Source organism: Tribolium madens, unplaced genomic scaffold (genome assembly GCF_015345945.1).
Source record: "Tribolium madens isolate multiple individuals breed KSU strain unplaced genomic scaffold, Tmad_KSU_1.1 Scaffold_20;HRSCAF=117;Tcas5.2_LG4, whole genome shotgun sequence".
Classification (NCBI taxonomy): Eukaryota; Metazoa; Arthropoda; class Insecta; order Coleoptera; family Tenebrionidae; genus Tribolium; species Tribolium madens.
In genome coordinates, this window is record NW_025400985.1 from 5,724,665 (window position 1) to 5,746,132 (window position 21,468).

At 31.9% G+C, this 21,468-nt stretch overlaps 1 protein-coding gene across 3 annotated transcripts in view; it reads left to right on the forward strand.

The window, feature by feature from the left end:
- LOC123004848 (AF4/FMR2 family member lilli) overlaps positions 1-21,468 on the forward strand; it is a 78,130-nt gene that overhangs the window by 16,957 nt on the left and 39,705 nt on the right. The gene's annotated exons all lie outside the window — the stretch shown is intronic.

The window sequence follows — 21,468 nt, forward strand, 5'->3', positions numbered from 1 at the left end:
TTGTCGTTTGCCAATGTGAAAAGTTCAAGCGTCCTAAATGATAATTTATTAATTTGCGTTAAATGCGGTCGATTTGAACCGAATATGGTTGAATGAACCTTGTGCTAGTGTATTTATCAAGGCGTTGTTTCTTTCCTCTTGTGGCAGAAATTCTCTTTATTATTTTAAAAACTCATCTGCTGATTGCGGCATCTGTGCGACAAGAGAATTGAAAAATTCCTCACGATAAATCATTGAGAGATATTTGCTTTTAATACAAGCGAGTTAACCGTACATTACGCTTTCTTTCATTATAAATTCATGTGTTAATTTACGAGCGTGTAAATTTCTTTCTTTATTATTTACGACAACACGCACTAAGTGTATCACAACAAGCTTTTCTTTCTTTTTATTTCGGCAAGGTGCAAGTAACCTTTCAGTCGTATTGGCTTTTTAAAAGGCTATAGAAAAATGTTTACATCACTGTAATCTCATTTTGTTATTATTAGCGGACTCTGTGTTGAGATTTGATGACCCACATTCTTGCCACGACGCCGACGTCCGTCTGTTTCAAACTTGCAATCGAACGAAATATTCGTAAGACTAGGATTTCGTTGGAAAAAGGTGGATTTGGCACTCTTGCACACACATGAAATTGTTTAGTTTCGTGATTTTTCCAAGAAAAGGTTACAAGTCACCGTACTTGAAGCAGTTTGCGAAGGATCTTGAATGTGTTGTTGGGAAGGGTAATGGGTAAAAGTGCAATTTAAAAGAAAGCGGAAAGAAAGGGAACGTTAATATTTACTTAGACTCTTTTTTTGAATTCTCTGCAGTTGTAAACTAAAGAATTTTAACAAATGTATTAACGAAATAAAACACGGTTCTATTTAAAAGAAATTGATTTGAACGGTCCTACTATGAATGTAAAAATGATTATGGAAGCCTTTGAAGATAATATGTACTGAATAATTTTACATACCTCCATGTTCATGTTTATTGTGAAGCTATTACTAGTTTAATTAGTCGAAATACGTAAATTTCATAATAGATTATTGTTATGCAGGAATCAAATTTAACGGAATTGGGGATTCAATGAGGCTAATTACGTTTATGATCTATAGTTCGATTTGGAGCAACAATTATTTTAATTATAGTTCTGTTGTCATTGCTCTATTTAGTTCCCAAGACCGATTGGTTGGATATAAAATTAAAAATTTATTTATTTTGTGTAATTCTGTATCAGATATTTTATTACACTCTATTGTAATTGCAGAGTAAAAGGTACCTATATAGAAGTGAAATTATCCAAGAAAGTACAAAAACTGTCCCGACTATAATCATTTATTAATGACGGTTAATATTTTTTTTTGTAGAATTTGTCATCTGTTTGAAGTTGTTTAACATTTTAATATTATTATGCGACAATTCCCATCAATTGTTTAATTTGTGTTGGAACATGTATCAAGGCTATTACACAACAACGGTTGATTCGATTAGTTGAATTCTTGCAACGATCACAATTATCTTGATTTCTTGACTACAGCTTTGCTATTTTTGAGTACTACCTTGACACTTGCAACTTTCCTGCCACAGTTGGTAAAATATTTGCATATTCTGAATTAAACTGACACAAATAGAGATTTGACCTTCAATCATAGTCTTGTTTCAAGCATTGTACAATAAAATGAATGCTTAAAAGTTGGTATTTTACTGTTGGAAGCGTCACTTGGCGGAAGTTAACCATTATGTAACTATCAGTGTCCTATTTAAGACGAATGTTTTCGTGAATAGATTACCGGTCGATTATTATTAACGTTTACTTGAAATAACTTTACACTTTCTTTCGATATGGAGATAAATCAAACTCGTTATTCAAAAATTGGAGTGTTAAAATTTAAACAAATAAATTGGTCGGAGCGACATGTAAGTGTTGCATGTCTACTTAGATGAAGGCAAAATAGAGGTCGCTATCTAACGGGGTTTTTATCGGATGTTACATTGTTGTAGAATTTGGTTTGAAAAACTCGAACGCATCAACTTTAATTATAATTAATAAGGAATGGGATAATTAATTAATTGTTCATTGACATTTATGCTAGTAGTCACTGCATTGCAAACAATGCTGTCGGATGAATTCTTTCCAAGAAAAAAAACGGTAAATATGAAACGAAAGCGAAATTAATCGTTGTCTAGAAGCAGAAGAGAAATTTTCCATCGCACAATAAAGACTTCATATATCTGATGTTTTGCCAAGGGTAGTAAAGCGAGAAAACTAAATAAAAAGAGTATAAAAACCACCCCTGTAATGTTAGAGCATCAAGGCCTGAGCCTGCCGCCATCCAATTAATCGGCGTTCCTATTTTCAATGGCACCACTGATTCGCTAGCCTTTTATAGAAGATTCTTCAACAGGTTTAATAAATTATCCCCATTTTACTCCACAATTATGAATTTTATATGACAAAACCTTGACACGGTACTTGTACCCACCTATGATCCTGACAATGGCCCCGATATTGCAAGATCAAATCCTATAACACATTGGATTAAAATTTTGTCTTATCAGTTCAAGGTTGCTATGAAACAAATTTTCGATAACCTCTAGCATACATTTATCACAAGAACAATTGCATTTTATTAGAAATTTTCTCTGCCATAAAGAACGAGTTCAATTGGGGGAAAAACGATGTTTGCGAATCGAGGATTAAAACGAAAAATTAAATTAACACATTTCATTTTCAGTATCTACGGCTAAAAGCTAATGTTTTTGGATGTCTAGACAGGCAACCAGTTGAACAAAATCAAGCTTTTTAACTTTAATTTGCTCTACAGTGTTATTGATTTTGTTACTTTTTTTTAGTTTGATGAAGTCTGTATGTACAGCTCAAATTGCTTGTTGTTTTTTCGATTCGCTACCGGAGAACGGTCGTAATCGGTTGTCAAGACCTACCAGCATGATTAGATTTCTTATTTTTAGAATTCTTTTTCACTACAGTTCCTTCTCATACAAGTTATTTAGTTTTTCGTTTGTTTTTCTAAATTGGCTATAATTTTTTTTATGAGATTTAAAATACTATATGAGTATTTCATCAAGAATTTTAATTATTTTGTTATTTTTTTACCTTATTAAATAACTACAATATCAAAAAATTTAATTTTTAAATGTCATGAAAATTTGATATTTATTAAATAAAGGAAGGAATAAAAATACATAGTCAAACATGGCGAATCAAGTGATGTTGATTAACAAATTTGATTGTTTGACCTTAATGTTTATTACATATGGTAATCAAGATTTTGGGACTTGCGAGCCCCATTACGTATACAACCTGACTTCTGTTCAATACGCGTGCTACTTTTATTATTTCGCACCCAAATGTTGCAGAGTGGATAATGATTTCTTTTGTTAGAATAACAGCGTCAACAAGTAAATAAAAAATAACAGCGAAAACATCAGAGTATAACTTGTCGTAATTAATAATTATTGGTGTTGTTATTATTCTACCAGTGCATTGTTATCTTTATTATACCTATTAAAGTGTGTGAACGTGACTTTGTAATTGGACATTTTTGTCTATTGGGTCAAACAAGCAAGTTATTAGATATTTTCTGGTGCAAACTCGTCTCTTTCAACTTTTACACAATTTTCTACTCTTTAAAAGACTCGGACAATAAAGGTTTACAACTCATTTCAGTCCTGAAACAGGAAATTAAATTTAGGAACTCGGTAGTGAAAGAATCTGTCGATATTGAACACTGAAAAAAGTTGAAGAAACGTTTGTTGGTAGCAAACCAGCTTGCAGTGAGATTTGGATATTTAAAAATGAAAGTTATACAGGCTGGGAAATAAGCAAGAAATTGAAAGTTTGTCACCGGTTTGATTTTTCTGATCGCGATTTGTAACCAATTTAAAAATGGTTCCTGTGTTTGAATGGCAGAAGTGCTAGTTGACCGGAGAGAGCTACAAAAGACAAAATGTATTTTTAACTCAAGTGATCAAATTGCTATTTATGTTTTTCGTTCAACCTGTCTTGGAATGAAGGAGCGGTGACTTGGTCTTCGAGACTCATCCCTTCTGATTGTGTGACAATGGGGTAGTGTTTATGTAATTTACATGACCCACTTGCGATTCCACTATTTCACTGAGCCACTCGAATAGAGTTAGTTTCTTTGGTGGTAGGGAGAATTCTGTTTTAACTTTCACCATTACGGATACGACATTAGCAATGCAATAAAACGAACGTCCTTCAGGGTGTCGTGCTAGTTTTCTGGGCCCGTGACCGACCGCAAAATGTTGAGGGTATTACGCTTTTCCGTGTTCAATATCTTCTCAAGAAAGTTTCCCTTCGGACATAAAACTTAAAAAAAGAGGCGAAAAATAATGGTGAAACCTCATCGATCATTCAAGTCAAATAATCCTTAATTTGCTGAATTTTTCAGCACGCCGTCCCACTTTATTCTTTCGTGACAATGCTAATGTCAGTCCGATTAAACTTATAATTATCAATTTCAAGGTTGGATTTATTGTTTATTTCACAAAATTGCCTCGGGGAAGAACAAAGGGTTAGCAAAACAAATCTTCTAATTAACGCAGATGAAATCTAGTTAGGGTACAACCTGTTCGTGGTCTATTTCTCATCGATCGAGTATTAACAAACATCGCAAAGCACTTAATCTAAGTTTCAAAACCTGAGAGTTGTCAAGGACTCGAAGTGGTTCAATCTATAACTTTGATCCTGTCGATAAATTGCGCTCGTTTTATTCTTGTCAACCGGATATCGGAAAAACCAATATCGATTTAATTGAACAAAATAAAAACGAGTTGTGCTATTTTCTTCGAAATTAGTAAATTGAAAATTGAGCAAATCATGTCAGGTAAAGCAAACACGACGGGAAGGTGTGTTTCTCAGTCGGTTTCCCAGAAGATGTTACTCCCTGACAGGCGCTTTTCAGCCACGACATCGCTATTTCATTGTTGTGCGACAAATACAGGTCAGAATTCCTCAGATATCTGGGTTATAGATAATAGATATATCAACTAAAGTTTCTTATACCCGGAACGTAATATCCGGAAAAATTCATGGTGATCTTGTTTGCGAAATATGTATAAGATTCTATGTACTTGTGAAATTTTTTTTACAAAAATAGGTGGTTCAATTTTTTGAAAACGTACCCACCACGTGAATAAAAAGTATGCAACCAAACGTTTTTTGGTTAAAGTATTTATTTTTTAGAAAAATTAATTGATAAATGATAAAGTACTATAGAAGTGTGATGCTTTATGAAAATAGCTATTTATGTATCAAGTACGCAAAATAGGGTTTTAGGGGACGAATCGTAATTAATGAAATTTTTCTTTGTCTTTGAGTTCTACAAAAATTTTAATTTTTTAAATGCCAATTTACTATAAAACTATTTTTCTCATGAAGGTACCTACTTTATACTTAAATTTTCAAATTTTTTATTACATAAATTACAGTTTTGACAAAAAAATCGCATAACTCAAAAACAAAACAAAATTTGGGTTTCAAATATGATCCCATTTTTTATATTACTTGTTGGTTTCATACTTTATATTCACCTGTATATAATTTGTGAAATTTAGGTATCATTAATTTAAGAAGTAGGTACGAGTATATTTTTTTGTGTTCCTTATTGGTTTTGTGCATTATTATTAATGTTACTACATATAAGGATAACAAATAGGGAAATACAGGAAATCCTACCTTGTGCAGGAAGGAATGGTTTGAGGCAAGATTGTATCTGTTGTAGTCGTAGAGGCAGTAGTTATGTCGAGGAATTGTCTTGAGTGAGAAACGGGATTACTTAAATAAAAGAGGTTTGAACAGAACAGTCACATAAGAGAACTATTTATTTATATGACTACAATTAATTGCTTGCTATGGTTGCTGACAATTTAGATTAGCAGCGCAATCATTTATTATTATTTTGAAAATTCAAACTGAGCCTAGGAGACAACTCTACTAACCGCATTAATAAAAAATTTTCACCTTTTTTTGTGGCTGTCATTAATAATAGTACACAATTTTATAAATATTTATTACTTGTATAATTTTGGAATATAATCTTAAAAATTAAGAGAAAAAATGCGAAATAATAGGCATAATCCTGTTTCATCCTTATTTGATGTTTTTAGTTTTTTGTTTGATTTGTATATTGTAGTATGAAGTGTATTTTAACGCAAAAATTTAAGTCACTGATTGTGTTCTTAATAGTAACTTCTTTCGGCTAAATTGTCACTAAATCGTCTTATCAACTAATCTAATAAATTCTTAAAATAATAACTGTCCATGTTTGAATTCCTCATAATTCGTTTTATCTCCCAAGTTCAACGTTCTTTGTCGTTTCGTGAAAAATGTGGACAATGTGCACCGAACATATAGACAAAAATCGTAATTTTATTTTTGACAAAGTGGGTCACACGTGGCTGAGCATTTCCTTTGTTATCTTGTAGAAATTCAATAAATCTCTGTTCAACAACCCTGAAAACGGTGAAAGTGTTTTTAATTGGCTCTTCTACTTGACAAAACGACGATCTCAAAGTGACGATACGGTTTTATTTATAATTCATATTCCGTTGATTTTGGTTGTTTGCCAACTTTGAAAAGACGAACTTTCACGATTTGGAACGGTAAAGTAATGTCATTCCAACAGCCTTGACTCTCTTATGATTGGGATTTAGTCTTCAAATTGATAAATTTTGCCAGAGTTGGGAAATGTTACTTTAAATGTAGCTACAGCAAAACTCTGATGGCTTCCGCACATTGTAAAAAACTTTCAGACTACTCTCTTCATTAATATGATTTCTTGATTTATGAGTAACTTCTTTGATGTGAAGTGCTTTTTGCGAATAAGTATAAAAATATTTAAGAAATATATAGATTGTTTGGATTTCAATTTTTGCAATATCCTTTCCAGTTTGTTGCATTTCGGTTCGGTTTTAATGGGTCATTAGTCTTGCAGCATAATCTATTGTGTGTAAATAACTTTCCTCAGCGAGGTCAATAACTACCGGTTAGAAAAATCGCGTCCTGAACTCGGATTCGTGATTATGTAAATTATCTCGTGTTAATGTATTACCGGTATTAGTTCAAGACCATATTAAACGGAAATTAGATTTATCAACAGTTCGATCCGATATTAATTAACTCGGTGAATCCCCGCAAATTGTTGGATTAGTGGACAGAAATGTCCGGCATGGCGTGTCTGTCGGCATCCGCGAAACATCAAATCTATTGATTCATGTCATCGAGAAGCGGCATGGGATGAGGAAAATCCACTTGTGGAGAAATCTCGGCTCTGTTGACACGATTAAGGACGTTGTTCTATATAAATAAATGATTAAATTCAAGCGATTGTTTTCAAAATAGAGCGCTATTTGTTAAATAAATTATAAACGGGCTAATATAAATGTTATTTTATAAATCAACAGGTGGTGGAATTAATGTTGAAACGAATTCGTTTTTTCCTTGCCTTCATTTTTCCGAAATGAATTTCAAATGTCGGCGATTTACTTTAAGATGATTCGTTTGAATGAACCATTGATGTCATTGTCTTAAGTTGGGTAATAATGAGCGACGGGTAAAAAAGATTGCCATTAAAAGAACTGGGAATAAAGAGACGCCTTCAGTAAAATTAGATAATTATATTTCGTTTTTAATGAATTTTCTGCAGTATATTGAGCATTTGTTTTAAATTTTTGGTCAATATGCATGCCTACATCTTGTGCTACTTTTCTGATATAATCAGGTTTTAAAGAATTTCGGCTGGTTTAGACATGACTCATTGGTATTTCTTGCGTAGGTCAAAAATCTTTTCTCAATTGTTTTGGGATTTTTATTTAAATTGGTCTTTGTTGTCTTCTGATAAATTTGAAGGTTGATAAAAGGAAATCCAAAACTGTGATTTATGTACAACACATCTTAAAGTTATTTTGGCTACTAAATGCTATACCACATACTGTTATTAAAATTAAAGTTATTAACATATTTTGACACAAAAGTATTTCCATTGGCAATCCCAGATTAACATTATGCAAAAAGCAAAAAATAAATTGTAGGCATTTTCAACGTTCAAGGCTCGAAATCTTATTAACATCTGTAAAGACTTGTTCGATATTCAGATGTTAATTTTTGGGACAATTGTTTGATTTGCAATTATTGTAACAAAAATATTAATATTTAGTTATTTTATTCCGTTCGTGATGTGTGTATTGATATGGTAAAACGTCTTTTATTATTAATTTGTAAACATTTGTATTTATTTTTATTGTTGTCTTGGGAAATCTACAAAAAGCAAAGTACACAAAAGGAATTATGTGAAGTCGTAAGTATACACATAAATCATGTATTAATATTTAAACATTCACCTATTCATTTACATCAAATATAAAGAAAAAAATACAGATTTTGCTATTAACTACAAAAACGATTGAATTTCCAAATATTTTGGGTTTTCTAATATACAAAGCTTTTTTAGACCTCAATAATTTCTCTCATTTACCTTCGGCATGTAATAATAGTGTCATCGTTAAATTTGGTTACGTCACAATAAATAGAAAATAGCATCGGTTGAAGGAGCAACCGGAAGCGGTTGAAATGAGAACTGGTCGTATGTTCCAGTCTCAAGCCATCGTAATTTGTCAATTAATTAGTTCCAGAATAAACTTTCGAATAATTATGTGATGGTTTGTCGCTACAACACCCTTTAAGCGACACTTTTAAAACAATAATTGTTGATAAAGTACAAGTATGCGTTATCGATTTTTAAATTCTGAATTTCACTTTTCGTTTGAATATTTATAACAAAGTTGTGTGTTTTTTCGTATAAATGAATACTAAGCAACCCTACATTGAAAATGTTTCAAAATTTGACATTAGTGGAAAAACTAGAGCGTATCCTGCGATTTGACGAAAAGTTATTCGGAGTCACTTCCAGCACTCAAGTGCGTTTCTCAGGAAAGCCATTTCACGTTAATAAAATATCGATTAGTTGGCGAGAGACGGAAAACATTCCATTAAATATGATTCCATTCCTCTTTTATCGTGAATTAACTCGCTTCATTTAGCTAATTGGATGTAAGTTTGTTACTGAAAATCGGTAATTAAACCGGAACGTATAAGGATCGGCGCCTTCAAGYCCACCGTTTTCTTTTCTCAATCAGACTAATTGAAAACTTCCTGAGATCACTATTCCTGTTGATTTGAATTTTTTAACTTGTTTTCGGTTTTTTCRRGTTATCGCCGGCCTTGTTGCTACTTTTAGAGTCGATTGTTGTGCAAACAAAAGAAGTGAAAAAGTTCCAAGGTGGAATTATTTGCATCGTGCAATTTTTGCCGTCTTATTTAATAAATAGGAAAACGTCAAGGACGAGACGTGCATGAAAATTGCTGATTCGAGAATTTTAGACGATTTTCAGACCCGAAATGTCAGCGGAGATTTCTAAACTAAACGCTTCTTAAATTTTCGAAAAAACTTCGACATAATTAAGAAATTGTACGGTAGATTACCAGAATCATTTATTTTGTTGTCGGCAACAATCTTTGGAAATTCCATTGTCAAGTCATTGACTTTTCAGTTGTATTATAGTTTTTTTTTTCTGAATAATCTGTTGCTTCTATGTGGAGCAAAATATCTTCTCTCATCATGATTAGACGCAATAACTTAATCAATTAATTATTGATTAATTATAACTTCTAGTTAAGGTGCAAAGTGGTCAAACCAGATTTGTGTCACTGATAGCTTCAATCAATGAATAAAATTTTATATGGGATGTGTTAACTGTAAGGAAACAATTATTTTTATGTGTCAAGTATTAAATTCATGGTTGCCAACTAAAAAAAAGCAAGGATAGAACTTCAAAATTCCACACTAATATTTTTTTGTTTGTTTCAGGTGAGCAACATTTCAGTCTTCAGGGTATGAAAGTTTTTCTTTTTATTATTCATAAGTTGGGATACGAATTCTTCAATAAAAAAACATCAATTTTGATATAACCAATGTTTTAAAGTGGTTGTCATGTTATAATTTTCTACTATTGCCACTCCCCCGTCTGTTATTTTGCATTTGAGGGAAAAAATTATAGCCTATAGAAATGCTTATGTCTTATTTGTAGAACTTCCAATTTTTTCATCGACAATGCAAATTTATCTTTCTGTTCATCTTATTATGTTAAAATTTATAATATGGTAGTCTAGAATAAAGGAATTTTAATCTAATTTTGTATTCACAAGAAATTAATCTGATGTAACTAATAATCCTTGTAATTCTTGTATAATCTTTTGTAATAGAAATAATCTCGTTCCATGTCATAAAGCGTCTTGAATGTCGTGTTTAATTAATTACAATTTATTTTGGAGAGATTCTAGATACAAAAAATTAATAATTTACATCGGGGAGATGTTTTGGTGCATTTGCTCAGGTGTTGTATCGGTTAAAAGGGGTGACTTGAGAGGTAATAATGCCTATAAATCACTGAAGAGTATAAAGAAAAAAAAAAGGATTAATGTGATTTTTTCCTTGAGAAAGGCAATAAAAATTTATACGAAGCCACGTGAAAGTAATCTAAGTGGTGAGAAATCTAGTTGCCAAAAGAACTAAAAACTTGAATTAATCCTTTCCACGGCCGTCGAGTATTTAATTATATAAAAGTTTTCGCATTATTTAACCTCCGAAAGCTGTCAGTTATTTGTACAAGTAAGCTGCTATAGCTTCATTCTGCAAGAAACCAATTTTCAGGACTGTATTTTATCGTCTCATTTTGCTTTGCTCCTATTCTACCTTCTTTCACTCTCAATCCAATCTCGGGTCAAAGTTCAACCGACTAGACTTTTAACGCAAAGTGGCGGACACTCAACAATTACATTTTTTTCTGTATTATTATCCTAAACTTAAAACTAGACAAGTGCCAGAATTTCAATCTATTAAGGATCGAGCAAATGACTTAATTAAGGAGAACGTTCACACCGTTTTATTTACTTCCATTTCGAGAAAATTGGCGAATGCAGAAACGCGACAACTGCACTTATGTACTGCAGGTAGATGTTAGCATTAGGTGACTCTAATTGAGCTTAATTTAATTAAATTTTCTTGTTTTATCCTGAGCAAACAATCGAGGGGGTTACGCCTCGAAAAAATTGAACTTCAATAAGTTTAAATAATGAAAGGGGCCTCTGCCTGACTCTCTAACAAGTAACATGCAAGCAGAAAACTCCATAAATTGCATGACCGGAATATTTTATGGGGACAACGTATTTGCAGATTATTCTTATTTTTCGCTTGATTGGAGCGAAGATTTAAAGTTTGCATGTGACTAGTTCCATAAATAAAATAAAAAATATTTAGGTGGGACAAATTACGACAAAAGAAAGTCATTTGGAAGTTGTCTTCTCCAGTTCGTCGAGTGGCCAATTCGGTGAAATATGCTCCGGGCGCGACGATTTTATTCAAGCGAAATTAAATTTCGTCCACTTGGAAATTATTTATTTCGGATCGAAAATAATTCAGGCCGAATCAATGCAAATCCTGTTAAAGTTTCAGTAAATTACGTTATAAAGTTTCTTCAGCAATTAATTTCAGCCGCCGTTCCCGGCTGTTACGAATTCAAATTACACTGAATTTTTTTGCACTGAAATCTGAAATTGATACTTCGTTCAGTTCTAACAGGAGATCGCTATTTTTTAAGTAGCGAAATTTCGTTTTGATTTTAATTTTGAATGTAGCTGAAAATCAATCAATTAATTGTATGTTCTTCATTGCATGAATTGAACCAAAACAAATGGTGGCGAAATTGTGGAAAAATTAAATTTTGTATTGGAAAAACCAATCTGTTTTGAATTTCCACAATGTCGAGTAGCATTTAGTGTCGTGTCAATGTGGATCGATCCGGGCTTACATCCCAATTTACATTTTAATGCAGCCGTTGAAAAATATTTATAACCATCGCGATAATCTCCATTTGTCGTTTATACAAGGGACGCCCGCGGCGTCTGTCGGCGTCGGCCGGCGTCTGCAGGACGTTACCCTTCAATGTGTCAACGCGGTTAAATCAATGACGTGTGTTTACCCCCATTTTGCAAGGATTCTTCTAGACCCGGATGGTAGACGTTTCGCAATTTTTCTACGACGAATTTAAAACAAAACGATGCTTCACTGATTTTTTGTACGGGGGAGATGGATTTCGGGATGAAGTTTTCAGTTCGTTTTTATGTTAACAACGTCATGTAGACTCGCAACTGGTCCAATAAACTGTCTAAGGGGTGGTGATTGTGTTTTTTCGCTTGAAACGTTATATTGACACTTGTTTCGCAGCGATGAAGACTTTCTAAGTTTATAAGAGACAAGCCGTTTATTCTAATTTAAATAAAAACTCTTTAAAAGCATCAAGCAATTATTGTTTCAATTACTACAAATATTGTTATTTGTTTACAGGGATATTGTCAATGTCAAACTGTCGTATTAGAACTGCTAATCCGGTTGCATGTTCGCATGATGATTTCCCTCTGTTGCATTATTAAAAAGTGAATACTGCAGGAGAATCCGGAAAAGTATGCGACTTCCTTATTTCATCAATCGGAACGAAAATCGATCTATAAATTCGCGAATTCAACATTATAATGGGACAACAAACGTCGTGGGACTCTCGGAAACACACCCATTCCATGACGTCACAGTGACGCATCACTACCTACGTCACAAACCCCGTTTTCATTATCTGCGATTTCACGTTTCCATCCGAATTTTCCCTATTTTGAGTTTCTCTCGTGTCTGTCGCACTTTGCGTAGGAAAATTTGTTTTATTGATCAATGCCTGTGAACGTCATAGGTTTCTTTGTTACCGTAAAAACTTTTTTTTCTTCTAAAATTGGAATGTAACGCTGCGCGAAAATAAAAATGTGAAATGGAATTTATTTTTATTAACCTTTGAATCGAATTAAAGCGACAGTGTGTGCTTTTGTGCACAAAATAGGTTGCGTGGGAAATAATAATTAAATCGTAGGAGCCTCAAATGAGAAAATTTTTATCGATTTAATTTGCTGAAATAAAAATTGATGTCCAAAATTGACATTATCATGATTTTTTTATACAAATTCGACCAAATTGTTTTATTCTCTTTCAAATAAAAATTAACAACGTTATTAGGATGTTGGTATTTAAATATAAACATCAAATTTTTTTTGTAATAAAATTTCAAATGCAATGCAGAGTTAATGTCTCTGTTTCATAACTTTTAATTAAAGTTTATTTCGCGGAAAATGATTTCAGCCTAATGTGTCGCATCGCATAAAATAAATGGACCGCGATATTTGCGATTATCAAACTAGAATTTTTGTTAATTCGGTTTCGGATTTTATTATTCAAGTATATCTCTCGATTGCTACAATTTAACTTCTACGTGCTGTGGCAAAAGAAGCGCTCGTTGTTCACCACAGAATGCACAAACGTGACGTGCACTACAAAATAAATTAAACTCGGAAGATTTCACGCAAAAATCGTCTCTTTTTTGCGTCTCGTTATATGGGGTGTCGTTGTACTATTGATTTTTAATAAATTTTCTCGCCGTCTAGGCTTAATCGCGTCCATCGAGGTGTCAAATTTAACGGGGTCATTAAATGTAATATCTGTCTTATTTATAGAGAGCTTTTTTCCACAGTGAGTGGTTTATGCGAATTTCTTTTAATTAATTACAAACTCGACGATTACATTGTGTAAAAGTTTTCAATTATTAGTAAACAACACATGGTTTGGCGTAATTAGTCGCTAATATTTAAGACAGTTGTAAATGTCATGGAATTGCATATGAATAATAAATAAAGACGTGGAATTTGTCAATGGCAAATATTTAACTCCAAGATTAAATCGTGATTTCAGGGGTTCAATGATTGGAGTTGAGTTACCTTGTGTTGCACCATCCAGCTAGTTTTTTGCTCTTCTCTATTAAATTTCTATTGTTCTAGCTTTTTTATTCATGTCATCACTTTCATTTGCCTTTTTTCATTTTGCCAAGTTTCTCTTTTATGCCATTTTCAGCAATGGAGAGATAAATCAATATTTAAGCTAACTAAAGCTGTAATTTTCTTGATGACAATATTGGTTTACAATTAAAAAAAAAACAATTCATGAGATGACTATCTCTAATACCTCTCCGTTGTAAACTAAAAACGTGCTCAAAAATGTGTTAGTTAATTTATCCGTACTACAATTTCAGATGCGATAAGCGGGTCATATTATTGTGTAACTATACATATTAGCGCTTTCATCGCTAATGAGGACTATTACGGTTTCTTTTGAATAGTATAGATAGGTACACTTTCGGATGAACACTTGAGTAAATCCGAACTTTATGTATGATGGCTTGGAGCATCAATAAATTAATGAGATTATGTGGCATCAAAGCCCTTTTAGATTCACACACGTACTCGTACTTTGCTTGTGGAATGAAATCATATATACAGTGTGATTTTAAAGTTTGTGCAAATATTTTAACAGGTAATTATAGACCTCAAAAGAAGTCAAAAGAGCTCAACTTATTTGAATGTTTATAGTTTTGAGATATAGCGGGTCTTGTTCGTCAAAAAAATTTAAATTTACTTCAACTCAAATTGTATAAACACATATAATTTCTGAAGTTAACTCTCCAAAATCTAATACATTGTTTAAAAAAAAAAAAACAAATTAAAATTCTCAAAAACATGCACAGAAAAAGTTTCTTGATATGAGGAGCAGACTTTCAAAATGCAGTTTGTCCATGTTTTTATGAATTGAGATAAAGGTTTTTTTGTAAAATGTTTATGTACTCCAGCCGTAAATTAGTGTCCAATTGTGTTCAATATGTACATATTTTTTCACATTTATTGCCACTGATATAAAAAATTAAAATTATTTTATAAAAGAAGAACAATTTTTGTTCTCTTCTGCAAAAATGCAAATTTGGATAAACCGCTTTTTGAAAGTCTGCTCATATTTAAAAATCATATAAAACGGTAAATATTTTGCATCCATTTGTTGAAGATACCACCGAATTTTATTTCATTAAATGTTACCAACTACTAGCTATGTAAACTTTTTTTGCTCAACTTGGTTTATATTGTATTTTTTTTGTCAATTTTTTTCGACACCAAAGTGGAAACTATAAACTAAAAAACTATAAACATATAACACTTTAAATAATTTTCCCACGACCATATCTATACGAAAGTGATATTTTTCGTACAATTTCTCAATTACCTACAAAAGTTCACGATATTGAACAAATCACATTATTTTCCTAACACACGTGTGTGTTAGAAAAATAACGTAAGAGGTTGTGTCATTGGTTGAGAGCCTTAGGCGCGTCTGTCGAATTGCGCGTGATTGGTTGTTTGTTGGCTATGTGGTGCAATAATAATTGTGCATTGCTTTTAATTTTTTTTCTTCATCTTTCTAAATTGACACAAAGTTTTGTAATTAAAACCACCGATTATTTGGACGTAAATCAGCTTAATTAAGTAAGTATTTAATATTAATAGACGCCTAATTTAATATTTGTCGATCTTAGATCTTYAACAGAAACAGTAAATCGTTTTATTAAAAATAATGGTGTTTTTTTTGTCGTGGGGTTGCGGGGCCGTGAGAAAAATAGTGTAGATAACTGGCTGGAAAGTGTCTAACGCCCTCGTGGGGCTTCTAAGACTCTCCACTTTTGCGTTATTTGTCACTTTCTGAGCTCGTTGTGTAATATACTATTAAATAATTATATAATCAAGTTTTATTTTTTATGTAATTTTTAATCTTTTTTTAGTTTTTTTTAATAGACTTTTTGTAGTTGTTTCTCAGCGGATGATAATTGCGGATTAAATAATTTTTCAATAATCTTTTAATCCTCGCTGCTATCGTAGACGAAGGTACTTGTGGGGCCGCAGTAGCCCTCTCCTCAGAATCCCAGCGGGAGCGTTTTAAAGGGTCGCCTTACTCTGACATTAAATTATTTAAATTTTTTGGCAATTTTTTGACCGTCTTTTGAACAAGCAATATGATTTATTTAATTACTTTATTATTTAATTTAATTTAATTTAATTTTTAAATTGTCTATAAAAGCAATTTGAGTTAGTGAAAAATATGTAATGGTTAATGAGCTCGTTGAAAACAATTTAAGGAGGAATCCAAAAGTTATATATATATATATTTTTTCTAGTTTTTTACGGTGTGTTATCGAAGTTGTTTTTTTAAAGTTTTACAATAAGCTAATCGACATTTGACCAATTACTTCCTTCTATAAGTGTTCACTAAACACTAAAGTCAAAACGTTGTCATCTGCTGAGAAAGGGGTCTCGAATAAAAGACGCTGTATGAGGCTAGAACCCCTCAATTACCCTAATAGCTTGTAAAATCTGTTGACTCCGTCCAAGTCCCTTTTATCGACCCCTTTCCGCCGCCTCGAAGGTCATCTTTGGCCCGTCACATTCCTTTGTTTCGCGTGCAAAACGCAAAGGACCCCATTTATACAGAGGGTATAATAGTACGTGCCATCGAAAGCATCATCGCGCCAGTTTCTGGCCATGTCCGTTAGGCGGCACCACTTAACCGTGTTGGATTCCCCTCTTAGCGCTGCGACAAAGCAATGGCTGAAATGACAATCTCAACATGGCTTCCGCTCGGCTTCCGATACGGATAAGTGGGAGTTAAATGCCTGCAGATTGCCTCGTATACAATATGGCCGATTATTATTTTTATATTTATGCTTTTAGCGGCTTTTATTTTGAGCATGAAACCACAAGATGTCGCACATTGATAAACGACAATAATTGTTGTTGGAAGATTATCACAATCGAGTGTCATAGTAATAATAATAAGGGCAATGTATTTTACGCACGAGAGGACGGAGGGTTACGCGCTCACTATGGCCTGCCTAATCACGTGATCTCGATTCGGGGATTTACGGGTTATTGATAGTTTTGAGGTGATGTTGAATTTAATTATGATACAATGATCATATGATACAAAACGGAACAAGAGATTATTATATCGGAAAATTCACAAACAGTAAAATTTTACGGTCTGTGATTTTTCCACCGTAAACATTCTGTTCTTTATGATTGTTTGCTTATACTCTAAAATTGAAAAATCTGATTTATGTCTGTATAATTATTTAATTGACCTGAAATTACTAATAAACAGTGTCATCTAAAAGCTTTGTTAATTAATTGTAGGTATATCTAAAAACGTTGTTATTGATGTTTGTACAATATACGAGGTGCGCCAGAACTCGCGCCCCAGAGAAAATTTTCAAGTAAGGTAAGATATCAGGAACATGAAAAAAAAAAATGTTTAAAAAATTCTATCTGCAAAAAATTTTGACATTTGACATTTTTTTATACCTATTTAATGATACTGATGATCTTGTATATATTTTTTTACAATTATTCAGTAAAGGGACAAACATTTTACCAAAAGGCCACAAATAACATTGAACAGAGTTACAATTTAGGATACTTACAGCTTCCTTGTTTCTTCTTTTAATAGCCTATAGCAAAAAAAATTGGAAAATCATTTTTCCAACAGAAATAAATAGAGTCAAAGTGCAAACTTTAAACCCTCATAACTTCGAAATTTTTATAGATAAATTTTTTTTTAACATTTTTTCCGTGTTCCTGGTATCTTACTTTGTATGGCATTTTTCTCTAGGGCGCGAGTTCTGGCGCTCCCTGTATAATATACCTATGAACAACTCGCTGCCTCAGATTAATTAATAGAGTGGCAAGTCTGATTACCTCTTAATTAACATTTATTTGATAATAATGTGTACAGATTAAACGTTACAGGAAAAAACGTTAAGATTGGGGGGGGGGGGGGATTTGTTAGGTTAGTATAATAAAAAATATTTCTTTGGACCTACGTCCGGAAAATTTTGAGCATAAGTTTTTTTTTTAAATATCTCAGGAAGCGCTTGAGATAAATTTACAAAAATTTGCATCTCTAGTAATTTCTTGTGGTTGAATCTAGTACAATCAAAAATTGTGTATCTTGATTAGAGGGCGGGGGCACTTTGGTGAACCTATTTCAGGCGAAACATTTTGCTTTATTGGAAAGTGTTCTACAGATTTGGATTTACTGATTAATTTTTTTAAATGTTTTTTGTGATTTTTTTAATACGACACACGGTTTTTGAGAAAAATGGAGTTTTCTTAAACCGTACACCAATTCGAAAAGCAACTCACGCAGTGAGTTTTTTCATATAAGGTTGTGTTATCGGTTTAGCTCCCTTGGGAACTATTTCCGGACATACTCCTAAGTCTATAGAAACTTTTTTTTCAATGTTGATGTATGTGCATTTTTATTAAGGTTAAGAATGGTTTGCAACTTGTTATATAAATTAAGAAAAACTCAAAATTAATGGAAAAAAAACAGGTGTGAGTTTATACCTTTTTTTAACTAGATATTTTTATTTAGTCTAACGCAAAAAGTTGACAAAAAACATGGTTAATTAGAGAATATTGCTCAGCGAGGGGTCCAGTCCTTGTTTATTTACGTGCAATATATTTAAGCAATACTCTTCAGTTTAGTGCAGCAATAATATGTAAGCTCAAAGCAGATAAGCGGTCGTTTGTCTGATGTGCGGTTAAAGCATGTTGAGTGGTTTACGACAATCGACAAATGACTTGTGTTAACAAGTTAGTGTACCTATACCTAAAGGAAATATTTTGTCTCTAATGTCAAGTAGGAGCTGGCTTAACAATCAAATTCTAGCTATCCGTTAAGTTTATTGTCGGAAATGTTCTGATTTGCTTGCATGTAGCGAATTTATTGCTTACTCTGGGTGTGCTTTATATTCGTGTATGTCGTGGCTGAAAATGTATCGATTGGTTTTTTAGTTTATTTTAAAACTAACATTTGTAAAATTTTATATTTCATTTAATGCTTCAATGTTTCAAGTGGTGGTATTAAAATGCTGTAAAAATTACTGAATTTAGTACAGCGAAATGTGAATATAAAAACAAGAGATCAAAGTGCGTTTCGTTTCCGCTTCTGATGCTTCTGCCGTTTTACTGTTTTATAGTTCATTAATAATAATTATTATAGTAGGTACTAGTACCTATGTGGAGATATCTTAGGATTATATGTTTCAAGTTTTTTTCTGATTTTAATTTCCAATTGATGTGACAGGGAAATAGTTAATGGCCGAGAACGTTATTAACAACAGCTTGTAAAAACAATAAATTATATCATAATTGCGACTGTCTTAATTTTCACTAAATTGCATGGATGCACATTTTACTTTACAATAATTATACTGTAAACACAAAAAAGTTGTTGATATGAATTTTTTATGTCTCTTATTAACAAAATTTTACGTGTGTTTAACAATACATACCTCATAGGAGTATTTTTTCTTTTATATTGTTGTAAACTTGTACCTATTACATATTTGTTTTTTCGTAATTGCATGTTGGTTATATTTAACCAATTTTTTTATGGTAGGTACTAGGTAATCAAAAATTTTGCAGTTTTCAAATATAAGAACTTAATTGTTATAAACTTAAATTGTTATATCAATATTCAACATTTAAATTAATGAAAATGTGTACCAATTTTTTTGATATATTAAAAACGTCTAACAAAATTTCCTGTTTAACAAATTTAGTGTTTTGCATTAATAATTTTAACACAACATAATTTTTCAAATGCTAGCCGACAAATTTTATTTTGATTGTGGAAAACATGGAAAAAATGTTAAAAAAATTCTAGCTACAAATATTTCAAAGTTATGAGAGTTTAAATTTTGCACTTTGACTATTTATTTTTGTTGGCAAAATAATTTTTCAATTTTCTTTGCTACAGGCTATTAGAAGAGGAAACAAGAAAGCTGTATCCTAAATTGTAATTCTGTTTAATGTTATTTGTGAATTTTATTGGCAAAAATTTTTGTGCCTTTACTAAATAATTATAAAAAAACATACGTAGATTTATAGTGATTTCTTCTGGTGCAAAAGACATATTCAGTCAGCGCGTCAGTACCATTAAATAGACAAAAAAATGTCAAATGTCAAAAAATAAATGTCAAAATTTTTTGCCAGAGAATTTTTTAAACATTTTTCCATGTTCCTTGTACCTTATCTTACTTGAAATTTTTTATGGGGCGCGTGTTCTGGCGCACCCTGTATGGTTGTCGTGGATTTAAACTGATTTCTTGTGGTGCAAAAGACATATTCAGTCGTGCCAATATAAGATTCTCCATTGAAAAATATTTAGATTGTAACCCATCTTACAAATTTTTTCTCTCAATTTCTGTTAAAAATAATGAAATTACCTATTTAAGATTTAAAAAATAAAGAGTTAATTAAACAGAAATTTTAACCAAAACCTTTAAATGTTTTTAATTTCAAGCTACATTTACTTTAACATCTGTTTTTTTTTTCAAGAAGGGTTTTGAATAATAAAGAAATGTCTTTTTTATCTAAATAAGACAATCTGCATGCAAGAACTTATAACATTAATATTTATTTATAATTTGGTTTGACGCCAGTGTACCTGAAAGATATTATTAGTTTTTGTTTAAATTTTTATATTCAAAGAGTGAAAAGTTTTAATAAATGTACAGTGATGGACAGTAAATTCCGTCCTCCAATTTCTGTGAATTCACAAAAATTCACTGTAGTCTGTGCTTTATTGTCATGATAACTGATATTCAAATACGTATTGTCAAACTTAATCAAATTTGAACATGCCAGCAGTAAGTGCATTTAATAAAATAAAAATTATTTCTCTGGTACAAAAGGGCATGTCTCAAAGATCACGTCTCTATACTTTTGGGCATACCAAGGACTATACCATTTCAAAGGACAAAGGTAAAAAGTAGCAAGAAGCATCAAGCATTCTGTCAACATGACAAACGTTAATCAAACTTCTGAAACAAGGTTAGGAAAACCTAAAGTCTAATTTACACTTTTAATCTGTCATGGAAATTGGGTGGACCAAATTCACTGTCCATCACTGTATTTAGTTTGTATGGAGATGGATTATAAATCACCTGTTTATTTAGTTAGATAATTTCTTTTAATCTGATGCTATGGTTGTGTACAAATTTAAAAACTTAATTTTCATAATTGAGTACACTTGGTTCCAAAAAAATCGGAAAATGTCAAAACGTAAAGATGTCAGATTTTTGGCTTAATTCTAAAAAGTTAAGTTAGAATTGACAGTTAATCAGTAATACTCATTACTCATTGAGTTTTCAAGTAAATACTCAACTAATTGATTATCTTGTTTGCATTTGATGCTCTCGGCATTTAAAAGCGGCATTGCAAAAAATTATTATTATTTGAATTTATTTGAATACTACAGATTGACAACTAAATTGACAACGGCAAAACCTCTTTTATTCTAAAGAAAATTCAATTTTCCATTTTTATTGCAACCAACTGTACGTATGAGCTCTGATACGGGTATGTACTGCTGAGAATTATTTTAACTTTTTATAATCAGTAATGTTCCT